A 13,074-nucleotide genomic window follows, 5' to 3' on the forward strand; every position below is an offset into this window, starting at 1 on the left:
AGCTGTAGCTCACGAAAGCTTATGCTCTAATAAATTTGTTAGTCTCTAAGGTGCCACAAGTACTCCTTTTCTTTTTGAGTTGAGACTGTAATGGAACCAGATCAGTACTACCTAATTTCATTATGAAAATTTTGCTTAGCTCAAGTAGCAATAATCATAAAAACCATTAGAATATTCCACATTAATGCCATGAAATACTATAGTAAGGTTATTCTAAGCTATGGTGTGAGGGGCCATAACTAGAGTATGCTTCTATAAGGGAAAGCTAAGGCCCCAATCCTGCACATTGGTGGACCACGTTCCTTCTCCTTTGGGGCTCTATGTAGGTGCAGGGGTTTGCCCATGCGTTTCTTAATTCAGAATCAAGGTCCAAAAATCAAACATTTCAAAGGTTACAGTTCTCCTCTGTGACCAAAGTTCTTTTCAGACAAAACTTCCCCTAACTCAGTGAGTGATTTTATTAGTCTCAATATTTAGTCTGGATGCTCTAGATCAGTGTTTCTCAATTGTGATGGGTCATGATCCTTGCAGTTAAGGAGTAGTCATGAAAAGCATTCGGGCATTGACAATTTTACTACCATCAAAAGTCAAGAAAATCTTGCTCCCTTACATCTAACACATCTTTACCCTTCAAAGTCAAGTATTCCTTGTCAATCTCTTGAAAAAACACGTGCACAAATAAATTATATAGAGTTATCATAGACACGTATTCACTCTTACTTTTATAGAGTTGCCTTTTTTGAGCCAAGTGGTTAGCCAAATTTTGGGGTCTTGCTGGTTGTTTCCATTAGGAGAAGAAATTAATGATGGAGTCACGTATTTCTCTGATGCAGTCCTGTTTATTTACAAAGAATGCATACAAAGTCCTGTTTCTCTAAACACAGTAGGACTCAAACTGTAGGAAATAGTTTCTTTGTCCCATCCTGAGCCTCTTTCTAGCCAGAGCTTTACCCAAAAGCTCTCGCTCAACTTTTCTCAGGGTTACTCTACAGGTGCATCTCTAGCTGTGTCTTAGCTTCCATCTGCCATCCCTGGTGTTTCTGCTGCGTCTCTCTGACACTCACAGAAGGTGGCTGTCATGCCCAGTAGCTTGAAAGAGGTGGTTGTGATTGCCCAGCTCTCACTGGCAAATGGAAGAGAACTCTCAGGGAAAGACCCCTCAGAAGATGGAATAACTTGGAGGGATTTTTCTCTTTTTCCCTCAAACTTTTCTCCTTGCTCAGTTACTATGGAAAACAGCATAATCATCCCTGCCATGTGGATGTCATTTTTGACTTGTCTTTAGCTACTGCAAAGGTCATCTTCTAGGTTTCTTGCACCAATCCTGGAAACTGTCTGTTTCTTTGCAATCTTCCACTGGCTCTCCCTTTTCCACCACATCAAATACAAATTATGTGACTTCACAGCATTATATGGTATAAAGCTGTTGGCCTTGACCTCTGCTCTGCCAGTGCTTCCAGCCTTTATCATCCACTAGTTCAACTTCCTTATAAACATCTTCCCACTTTCTTATATGCTGACCCTAATACATTGGAGGATATCCCTTGTGAAAATCCACAAAGACTCCTTCAAATCCCTGCTTGTGATGTAATGCCTACACAACATTCAGTAATGGCTAGGCAGCTGGTGTGCTGTGACCACAGCTTATTTCACTAATCAGAATATCCTCACTGTTGTCTTGTGCTCCCCCATCTGTTCATTGTAGCCATCTGTTCTCTCTCAGCTTATATTTAGATTGTAAGCTCTTTGGGGCAGGGATTGTCTTTTTCGTTGTATGTGTAATGGTAGAGGCCTCTAGGCACTATCACATGCAGATCATTTACATAGCATTCTAGTCAGGGTGAGAGAACTCAGAGTTCTAGGCCAGTTGAGAAGACATCATGATGTCAGGAATAAAATTCCTAAGTAGCAAATGTGTTAAATTTTAAATGTCAAATTCTTTTTTAAAGCCGTTGTTCCACACTCCTCGGAGTTCTTCTGTGCTTAACAGTATTTGGCAGAGAGACAGTGAATTGACCTTTCTAGCTTGAAACCTTAAATCCTACTCTACCTAGCAACTACTGTTTTTTAGGATAAACTTTGCAAAGCTGCATTAGTTACACAGTAGAAAGCATTAAGAGCTATATCCTCTTTAAATAGGCTCCATAACTGCTGGCCCATGCAACCCTGCTTATATAGCAACAGAACCCTGTTTTGAGGGTTAATTCTCCTGGTAGCAGCTGCTTAGTACCCAAATTAGCATCATGTGGCTGACCCCTTCCCAGATACTGGGACTCACTGGCTGCACCCAGCTATTAGGAGATGCACTATGCCTGGTTTATGCATCACCAAGGAGTGACTGACAGATTGTCAGCCAGGCAAGAAAGAATTTTAAAGGGACTTAGGCCCAGATCCTCAAAGGTATTTAGGTGCCAAACTCCCATTGAGAGGTAGATGCCTATATATCTCAGGATCTGGGCCTTAGTAGCCCAATCATAAGATCTCCTTGGCTGGTGGCTCTGTTTTCCCCTTCTCCTCCCAAGCCAAATGGTAATTGAGAGGGGAGGTTAGGAATCTGGAGAGAAGGTAAATGAAAAACCATGTAAAAGTAATAGAAATTGGAGACTATTGCCAATGATCAGGTCTGAGACCGTCCCAGCCAGCCCTCCTTAACAATCAGGAGTAGGAGCTCCCTTGCCTCAGACTTTCAAGTTAAAATAAATTTTTAAGATATTTGGATATTTGATTACCCTTTATTCAATACTCGTATTACAAAAAAACCCCAAACAAACAAAAAAACAGTGCCATCTCAGATTTGATTTTTTTTCTTTGATAGACTTTGCCTGGTTTTGTAAATTCCCCAGAAACCACACATCCTGGATGGTGTAAAAACATAAGAATGGCCATAGTGTGTCAGATCAAAGGTCCATCTAGCCCAGTATTCTGTCTTCCGACACTGGCCATTCCCAGCTTCTGGCAAACAGAGGCTAGGGACATCATCCCTGCTCATCCTGGCTAATAGCCATTGACAGACCTATCCTCCATTACCTATTCTCCTTACCTTCCCAACCAGTCTCTTGAGCTTTTGGTCCCCTGGGGTTAGTAGGGTTGGCGCTATCGTCATCTCACTGTGCTTAATAGATTTACACAGATTATGTGGGGAGTAGAACATTAGACTGGCCATACTGGCTCAGACCAAAGGTCCATCTAGCCCAGTATCCTGTCTTCCAACAGTGGCCAATGCCAGGTGCCCCAGATGGAATGAACAGAACCTGCAATAATCAAGTGATCCATCCCATGTCACGCATTCTCAGCTTCTGGCAAACAGAGGCTACGGACACCATCCCTGCCCGTCCTGGCTAATAGCCATTGATGGACGCATCCTCCATGAACTTATCTAGTTCTATTTTGAACCCTGTTATAGTCTTGGCCTCCACAACATCCTCTGGTGAAGAGTTCCACATTTTTACTGTGTGTTGTGTGAAGAAATACTTCCTTTTGTTTGTTTTAAACCTGCTGCCTATTAATTTCATTTGGTGACCCCTAGTTCTTGTGTTATGTGAAGGAGTAAATAACACGTCCTTATTTACTTTCTCCACACCAGTCATGATTTTATAGACCTCTATCATATCCCCTCCTTAGTCGTCGCTTTTCCAAGCTGAAAAGTCCCAGTCTTAGTCTCTCCTCATATGGCAGCTCTTCCATACCCCTAATCATTTTTGTTGCCCTTTTCTGTACCTTTTCTAATTCCAATATATTTTTTTTGAGATGGGGTGACCACATCTGCATACAGTATTCAAGATATGGGCATACCATGGATTTATACAGAGGCAATATGATATTTTCTGTCTTATTATCTATCACTTTCTTAATGATTCCCAACATTCTGTTAGCTTTTTTGACTGCCACTGCACATTGAGTGGATGTTTTCAGAGAACTATCTACAATGGCTCCAATTTCTCTTTCTTGAGTGGTAACAGCTAATTTAGACCCCATAATTTTATATATATATAGTTGGGATTATGTTTTCCAATGTGCATTACTTCACATTTATCAACATTTGAATTTCATCTTCCATTTTGTTGCCCAGTCACCAAGTTTTCTGAGATTCTTTTGTAGGTCTTCACAGTCTGCTTGGGACTTAACTATCTTGAGTAGTTTTGTATTTGTGATGCTCTGTACCTCAAGGGAACCCTCTACACTGCCATGTTCATCTTTATAAAATGATTCTGTTGTATCCAATGCGAAGTTTGTCATGTTGTGTGTCTTCAGAAGACTCATAATGCACTGAGCATGGTTGTTATAGTGATGTTATAGTAATTGTTACAGTAATGTTATAGTAAGGTTATAGGTTATAATTTCATGTATATAGTTATGAGGCTGAAAATGTATCCTCATGGCTTAAAGCAAGCCCATGCAAAAACTCTCCAAGAACAGAGAAGCAGTTCACACCTCGTCAGGGCATGGATGGGACAAACCCAGCCCAGCCTTAACAGGAACAATGGACACTGGCTTAGGCAGCAACAAAAGAATCTGTTAGACCTTCAAGGGAGTCATCCCTTTCCTTTGGGCAGTTTGGGACTGTGATGAGTAATGCTCACCTGACTCTGAAGAGCAGGGGACAAAACCAAGATGAAAGAAAGGACATGATACAAGGGAGAGATATTTTGCCATGCTCTCTTTTTTCCACCTACATCTACGGACATCACCACCACCACCACCACCAAGTGACTGAAACGCTGATCAAAGGGGAGAGCCTGACTGAAAAGTAACCAGCCAGCCAGTGGTGAGAAGCATCTAAGTTTTTAAGGACATTGAACGTGTTAAGATCAGCTTAGAATGTGTTTTGGTTTTATTTCATTTGACCAAATCTGACTTGTTATGCTTTAACTTATAATCACTTAAAATCTATCTTTATAGTTAATAAATCTGTTTGTTTATTCTGTCTGAAGCAGTGCATTTGGTTTGAAGTGTGTTAGAGACTCGCTTTGGGAGAACAAGCCTGGTACATGTCAATTTCTTTGTTAAACTGATGAACTTATATAAGCTTGCAGCGTACAGCAGGCATTACTGGACACTGCAAGATGGAGGTTCCTAGGGTTGTGTCTGAGACCGGAGATATTGGCTAGTATCATTCGTTTGCAAGTAGCTGGGAGCAGCTTACATGCCAGAGGCTGTGCGTGAACAGCTCAGGAGTGGGGGTTCTCACAGCAGAGCAGGGTAAGGCTGGCTCCCAAAGTCAAGGATTGGAGAGGCCTAGCAGATCACCAGTCCAGATAACACTAGAGAGGAACGTCACAGTATCATCTGCAAATTTTGTCACCTCACTGTTTACCCCTTTCTTTGATGAGTCAGTAGGAGGGAGTTACTTTCCAGAAGGTCAGGCAATTTCCCATCAGATTAGATTACAACAATTTCTTCGAAATCCCAGCCATAGAGCTATACATACAGTTTCTTTCTTTCTTTTCTTCAGATTTTTTGTAAAGGAAATTTGTAGTGACGTGATAATGCAATTAGTAGGGTTAAGAAATGCTGCTGCTGCTGCAGCTGAAAGAAACATGGTAAATGTCACACACTGCATATGGCATTTCTCCTCAGGAAACCCCTATGGCTTGTTGTTGTGACCAAATAAGGTAATGTGTCTGGAAAATTTACCCAACAGAAAACACCTCATTGCATCAGCAGCACCAGCAAATGATAAAATAACAATGCTGTAGAAAAGTGACTGCCAAACACCTTCAAGACAGACTCGGACACTGCACCAAGGAAAAAGAAATTTCATGAACGAAAAAACAAAGAGAGTCTGTCAGGAAGCTCAAAGATTTGGAGAGAAAACAGCTGGATCAGTGCCAATCTCAGGAACACCCCAGATACCTCTAGTGGTGACTGCAAGGTGAAGGATTCAGTCTTATCTGCTGCCTGTGGGCTTGGTTCTGCATTTGTTCTAGTCAGTGATGCAACTCCCATTGATTTCAGTGGTGCAGGATGGCCCTTAAATGCTCTGGAAACATATCTCACCCTATGCCTGGCCCAAAGCCAATAAGCTCTTGTTTTGTACCAGAAACTGATCTCTGTACCATCCACCGCCACTGTGCTGAAAAAGCAGTTCCCAATCTGCACTAAAAAAAAACAGGAAAAGTTACATGCCAAGAAACACCCAGCTTTACTTAGAGGAAGTACAGGATGATGCAAATTTGTCAGACAAAATGACTAATCCCAAGGGAATGGGTGTGCCTCGCTAAATTGATTCACAAGAGGCCATTGCTGGGCAAAGTTGTGGAGACACCAATCAATGTGTTGATGTACATGCCTGGCCTGCAAACCACCCATTCTGTCTTACATTACATTACATTCACTAATAATTGAGTACGCAGTATTTAAACATCTAAATAATGTGGTGACTAGTATGAAATAGGAGGCTGTTTTTAAAAAATTGGCTAAAAAGACAAACCTAGTATATATAAACAGCAAATACAATATAAAGATTGTAAATGTCTGGAAACAGTTATTTAATCAGTCCTTTAGGCCCTAATCTTGCACCACGTTGTGCTTTGGCAGTTTGCTGCACCAGCCGGGAGCCAGTTGCAGGACTGAGGCCTTAAAAATGACAATGATGGTCCCAATCCTGCAGTCCTTTCTCAAGCAAAACCTCCATTTACTTTCAGTGGAAGTTTTGACTCAATTCTAGAAGTAGGTCCCATATTTAAAAAAACAAAACCATGAAAATAAATATTGGGAACCAGAAATAAAAGAGCCATCACCAAAAATAGTTTAAAAGAAAACAAGCAAGGGAGGCAGACAGCTTAATGAGATGGTGAGAATAGAGATTGTCAATTTCCTTGCTATTTTGAAAGATAAATTAGGCATAAAATGAATAACCGTTTTATAAGAAGTAAAATGGGCAGATATGTTTTGTCATTTTGCACTTTCCTCAACACCCACAGGATGACATTGCCTGGTTTTGCTCTAATGTGGCCTAAAAAGAGTCACTCTGTGAAGTGAAAACATTTCTGACTAAATCACATTCTTACTTGCTAGGCTATTGGTTTGTTTTTCCCTCTAGTTTTTCATACTTGGCAATGGAAGCTCAAAGTCTGAGAAACAAAGTGACTCAATTATGTCTGCATTGGGATTCACTTGTTCCTTGAGGGTGAAGAGTTTTACAAAATAAAATTCAAAATTTTGTATTATGGAGAAAGAAAAATATGAAACTTAATGAAGAGGTTCATCTGAGCCCCCAGGATTCTCCCCACTTAAGTGCTGCCCTCAACACCATGCCATACTGTCCTCCTTTCTAGCTGAGGAAGACTGGCTGTGATGCCCTTTGGAATCTCTCAGTACTGCTCTTGAGTAACTGGAAGGGTAGAGAGCATGCAAGGTGCTTCATTCCAGCTCCTGCAAGCTGAGATACTGAATCTGAACCTTGACCTGTGATGCCCTTTGTAATAGTGTTTTACGCTTTCATTTTAGCACCAGCTCAGCCCATTACAACGTATTCCAATATGATTTACAATAAATTAGTCCCTGCTTCCATTATTTGATTGATGAAGGGATACAACAGAAAGCTGTTACCGTTTGATGGCTCTTCAGTGACCTGTGTGAAATGAGTTAGTTCCAGTCTCGGCCCTAGTAGACGAATGCCCGCATCCCCAAACTCTACTACCACTGCCACAAGTGACATTAATTTGCATCCTTGATGGCAATCTTAGCAGAGAGGCCAAGGAAAGAGAAAGAAGTACTCATCTTCTGGAGGTGCTCTCTCTAGGTCATGGAAAGGCAATGTGAGGGGTCAACATAGTTTCCAGTGACTCGATCTAGCACTTTTCACCAACACTGCCAGAACAGATATTTAAATACAGTTTAAAAGCTGCTGTTTATTAGTATCCTTATAAATCATCACTCCTTCACATATGCATTATCCCTCCAAACTCCAGCACGATAGACTCAATACACTATTTTTTTTTTGCATCTGTGCCTATTTGAAGACATTAACAACTGCATCTTTTCCTTTTACCATATTATCTATATGCATCTCTTCCTGGATTTTTCTACTGTAACACACACAACCTTTGTCTGTATTTGCTTTGTTACTGAAACATGTCCTGAACCACGGGATTTCAGACAGCTCTAACTGGACTATTGAGTAATTTTTCAAATATGTAGCAATGTGTTGATCCTTTTTTTCCATGGTGGTTACATCTCTACTGCCTTATCCATCTATCTGTCTGACAGAGGTGTCTATGCTTGCCACTGAACCTTAGAACGTAGTGTGTAATTCACACTGGAGTTCAGGGGCTACGCTAGGCCCTCAACACCACTTAAACCCTGCCACGTTGCTGTATGTTGTTATTATTATTTGTATTACCATAGTACCTAAGATTATGTCTACACTGCACCCTAAGTCTGATTCAGGTTTGAGCCCATGCTCCCCTACCATCCACACACCTATCAGTCTGACATGGATCAGCACACACTCAGGACCTGAATCCCATAGGCGCCGACTCAGAGTGCTCCGGGGCTGGAGCACCCATGGGAAAAAATGTGCATTCTTCAGAACGTTTTGAAATCCCTCATCTGACCGGTAAGACTGTAGGTATGACTTTGCTTTGTCCAGTTGTTCCATTGCTCCAGATATATCAAGGTCAACACCTTGGAGTCCCTTGCTTACAACATTTATTTCAAAGAGTATGTCATGCCACAACACTAAGCCACACAGAAATTTGAAGTTATGTATGTTTCTGGTGATTCCATTTCCCTCTGCCACTGTTCTCCCATGAACAGTTCCTGTCATAGCATTATCCTCCATAATGGCAACTATGGTATCATCTATCCTCCCAATTTGGTGTTTGATAGGCTTTATCGCCTTCACTCGACTTTCCCATCGTGTGGCACTCAGTGGTTTCAGTATCAGAGAGGATGTTCCCAGATGTTGCTTCAAAATTTGCCATCATGATGCAGAGAAAAATACATAGATGCTTTGAATTAAATTAAAAAATTCAGCAGCCTCACTAGAAGCTGATGCTGCATCATTGACCTCCAAGTTCAATGAATGAGAACTGCCTGGGACAAAAAAAGCTTGAGGGTTTAACTCTTGGATCTGTCTGCACTCCTCTGTTCTTTCCTCTCATGTTGGCACCATTATCATAGCCCTGACCTCTCATGTCAGCTATCGCAATTCCTGTATCTTCCAGCTTTTTAAGAAGCACATTTGTCATACCAGCTCCTGTAGTATCATCAATGTCAATAAATTCTAGAAAATGCTCTCTGACAGTCACCATTGCAGGGACATTTCCACTAGGTTCTGTTGTTGTTACAAAACACACCATGAAAGTCATTTGTTCTGTATGGCTGATGTCAGGTGTGCAGTCCAGAATAACAGAGTAATATCTTGCTGACTTCAGATCTGCAACAATCTTCTGTTTGACTTTTGTTACCAGTAACTATATGATCTCATTTTGAATTGTTTTTCCAAGGTAGTGGTGTGTGTTCATTTCTTGGGTGGTGACTCTTCTTAGATGCTCCTGGAGTATAGCATCAAACTCAGCCATCAGCTCCACAATTTTAAGAAAGTTTCCATTGTTTGGCACATACAGCTGATCTGAAGTGCCACGCAGTGGTAGGTTTTGGGTAGCAAGCATTCTCACAATGGCAATGAGCCTTTTCAGAACATTTTGCCAGTAAAGAGGCTCTGATGCAATCTTCTCTTGATGCTGATCATCTATGTTAGCCTTCAACCTTCGTCTCATCTCAAGCTCTTTCCACCTATGGAATGCTCTCTGGTGATTTGCTACCTTCTCATGGCATGCCAGATTTCTAGCCAGATTTTCCCAGTCCTTTGTTCCTGTAGAACCCAATGTGGCTGGAACATTAGACTGGAAGAGTTTGCAACAAAAACAGTATGCAGCATTCTGGGTTTTTGAGTACATAAGCCACGGCCTCTCTACTTTGTCACCATTGGGGATTTCACGCCAGTAATGTGTTGGATGGAAACTTCTATTTTCATTGTCTTTGGGGAACATAAAGTTTTTCACTTGCTCTGGCCCATGCAGTACAAGGAAGTCCCTCAGGCTACTGCTCAAGTGGGTCCCCAGTCCTGGATCATCTAGACTTAAGGAACTAAACTCAGCAGAAGCTGTTTCTTGCGCCTCCACCACACTCTTCTCTCATCTACACTTTTCTTCAGGAATGTGCATGGTTACATCTATTTGAGATGGAGATATGGATGCTGCAGTAGCTGTCAGGTCACCTGCACTCTGACTGGAAGATCAGGCATCTCCTCAGCACTCACATCCTCACTGGGGCCAGAAGGCTCACCGTGAACATTTGTGTCTATGTATCTCAGGAGAGCTCCTTCCTGCTTAGACAGAAAAGCTTCCTTTCTTTTTCTGAATGCTGCCCCAGAGGGGCGTTATCTTCTTTCACTCATGACTGCTGTTTTGTGCCAGCTATAGTGGCTCTCAACACTCAATTGAAGGGGACAAATAAGCAGGCTGGTAGCAGGGCCTGAGTGAGGGAACATATCAGTGTCTTAAGAGACTAACTGGCTCCTGCTACTTCAGTTGACTGCATTTTCTCAAGTGGGTTCAGGGAAGCAGCAGGAAACAGGAAGCTCCCTGAGAAGCTGGTGTTAATCGGACCAGGCTCTTGGGGGTGCTAGAGAGGTACATAAGAGGCTCCTCCTCCTCTCTCTCTCCCTGCAGCTCCTGCTACTTTCTGTTATTCCCTCTCACCTTTTCTCCTGCCTGCCTGTTATGTCTTTTGTGCCCTCCTTCCCCCAGCACAGCACTCCACCATCTCTGTGCATCTAGAGCAGAGAGAATACATATGCATCAGCAGCAGACACAATTTTCTACATTCTGGGTCCTAGTGGCGCCCCCTGCGCCCAGTCTGGCACCTGAGGCGGCCACCTCAGTTCACCTCATGGTAAGGCCAGCCCTGGCCTGGACAGACTCTTCTCCCCACAGACCAATAAGGTCCACCACCTCCATGTACTCCAGGCTGGAGTGTGTTTGGGGCATTGAATTGCCATGATTAGCTGGCTGGCAAGCTCTCCACGATGATCCTACAAGAAATAGGAATTCAAAACTTCCTGGGGCTTTAAGAGGGGAGGAGCTGTTTCCTGTGTACCTGTTGCTGTGCCTAAATATTTTCCTAGAGATTAAAGCCAAGATTCTCACCCAATCACTAGACTCATGAGAAAACTGCAAAAGCTGGCAACAAAGGGAAAGCACAGCAGCATGTTTTGTTCAGCCCTAGTAATTGGTTTGTGTAGGTTTATGTTCTCAATGCTATTTTTGAAAGGAAAAGGCCTAGAAATTCTTATCTGACTTATGTGGGTAATACAAGGTGTAAGTCAAAGCTAAATTCTGTCCTCCGTTTTCCAAAGCGAAAGCCAAGGTTCTTTTTTCCATTTTTAGTTTATTTTCCCCACAAGTAAGAGATCTTCTAAGACTGGCTTGGTTGATGGATTTTTGCTGAAACTATTCATTCAAATATTTGCTATTCATCCTGTATGCCTGGTTACCTTAGTCACGTCCTATTGCTTCTTTTACCCGGATGGATGACAAACATTATTAACTGGAGGAGGGTTTGGACAAGTCCCTTCCAGTCTGAAATTTCACATATTTGCATGAATTATCACTTTCATCAAAGTGATTTCCCAGGTTCTAGTCAAACAAAGTTTGTGAATGCAACTTTAACTTTAAAGTCGTCTGAATAAGCCAGTTTTGAACAGAGTAGTGGTTTCAGTATGCATTTGCACCAATATGAATACTTGTGCTGGTGAAATTGACGTAACTGACACTTAGACAGAAATGCTTGAAGCCTTCTTTATTATGATTACACATGTATTTTCTAAGAATTACAGGGGTTTCATCCCATCTCCTGCTCAATAGTACTGTTCAGTTATACCACATTATTATCAGCAGCTGTGCAAATATATTCTGTTTTGAAACACACCAAGTGAATTAGCAGGCAGGGAGAATTAATACCCACCTCACAGCGGTATTGTGAAGCTTACTTCAGTAATATTTCTGAAATGCTTCAAGATGCTCAGAGAGAAGCGCAAGTACAAAGTACTATGATGAAGGACCTGTGTCATAGCCTTATGAGTGCCCCCTGAAGCCACCCACTAAGATTGCTGTGAGGGGCATTCAAGCCTATGAGCTCTTTATCCCTGGGAAGTGTTAAACTTCTGGTACCTGAACAGAATCCAGCCACTGTCCCAATCTCAGGGTCACTAGGCCCACTTTTAGGGCATAGACCTTGGTGCATGTTGGAAGCTGTTATCCAGCTAGTCCCTCTGGTTGTATCCCTGATCCCTCTGATTTCCTGGGATTTAAACATACCTCTCTCCCAGAACTGTCCCAAAAGGTGTGATGCTTCAGTTTTATCATTTAACCCCTCAGGGGCATGCAGCAGTTGTGAAGAGCTAGACACTTTCCTCAGAGTCTAACACATTAATGCACATTTATATTTAATCATATAGAGCACAGGACAGCGCAGATCATACAAAACAATAAATACTAAACCCATGTCCCTCACTGCTCCAGGGCATTCTCTGGGCTGGGGTCCAAGTCCCTTTGGTTGTCCACAGTCCTCGGGCCATATGGGCTCAGGAAAGTGGGTAGGGATCTCTGCCTCATGCTGTTACATCCTGAGGACCGCTCCAGTCTTAAGGAAAGAAAAAAAATAGAATGCACTTCCATCCTTTAAAAAAAAAAAAAAAAAAAAGTGTACTGGAACATGCTTCCAATTCCTCACTAAGTGATAGTACTGCTGGCAGTACCCAATGCTATTCCAGCTCCTCAAAAATGTGCTAGAATGGCGTTCTGGAGCGTTCAGGCTCAATTCAAGCCCTGGTGCTGAGTGACCTGTCTTGCTGAAGTCCCCTTACCTAGCTTTTATAACCTTGCTCTCTCCTGCCCAGTGCTTTCTCTTCCCGTATGACTCCTATTTGTTCTCCTCCTGGAACAGTTTTCCAATACTCCTACCTTCCCTGCCCCTCCTTTTCCCTCCTAGGGTCAGCTAAACTGGTTTTCTAAGGATGCAGGTCACTCATTATCCTAAATGTTTACACCTGAATAGGATTGTTAA

Source organism: Dermochelys coriacea, chromosome 1, assembly GCF_009764565.3.
Source record: "Dermochelys coriacea isolate rDerCor1 chromosome 1, rDerCor1.pri.v4, whole genome shotgun sequence".
Classification (NCBI taxonomy): Eukaryota; Metazoa; Chordata; order Testudines; family Dermochelyidae; genus Dermochelys; species Dermochelys coriacea.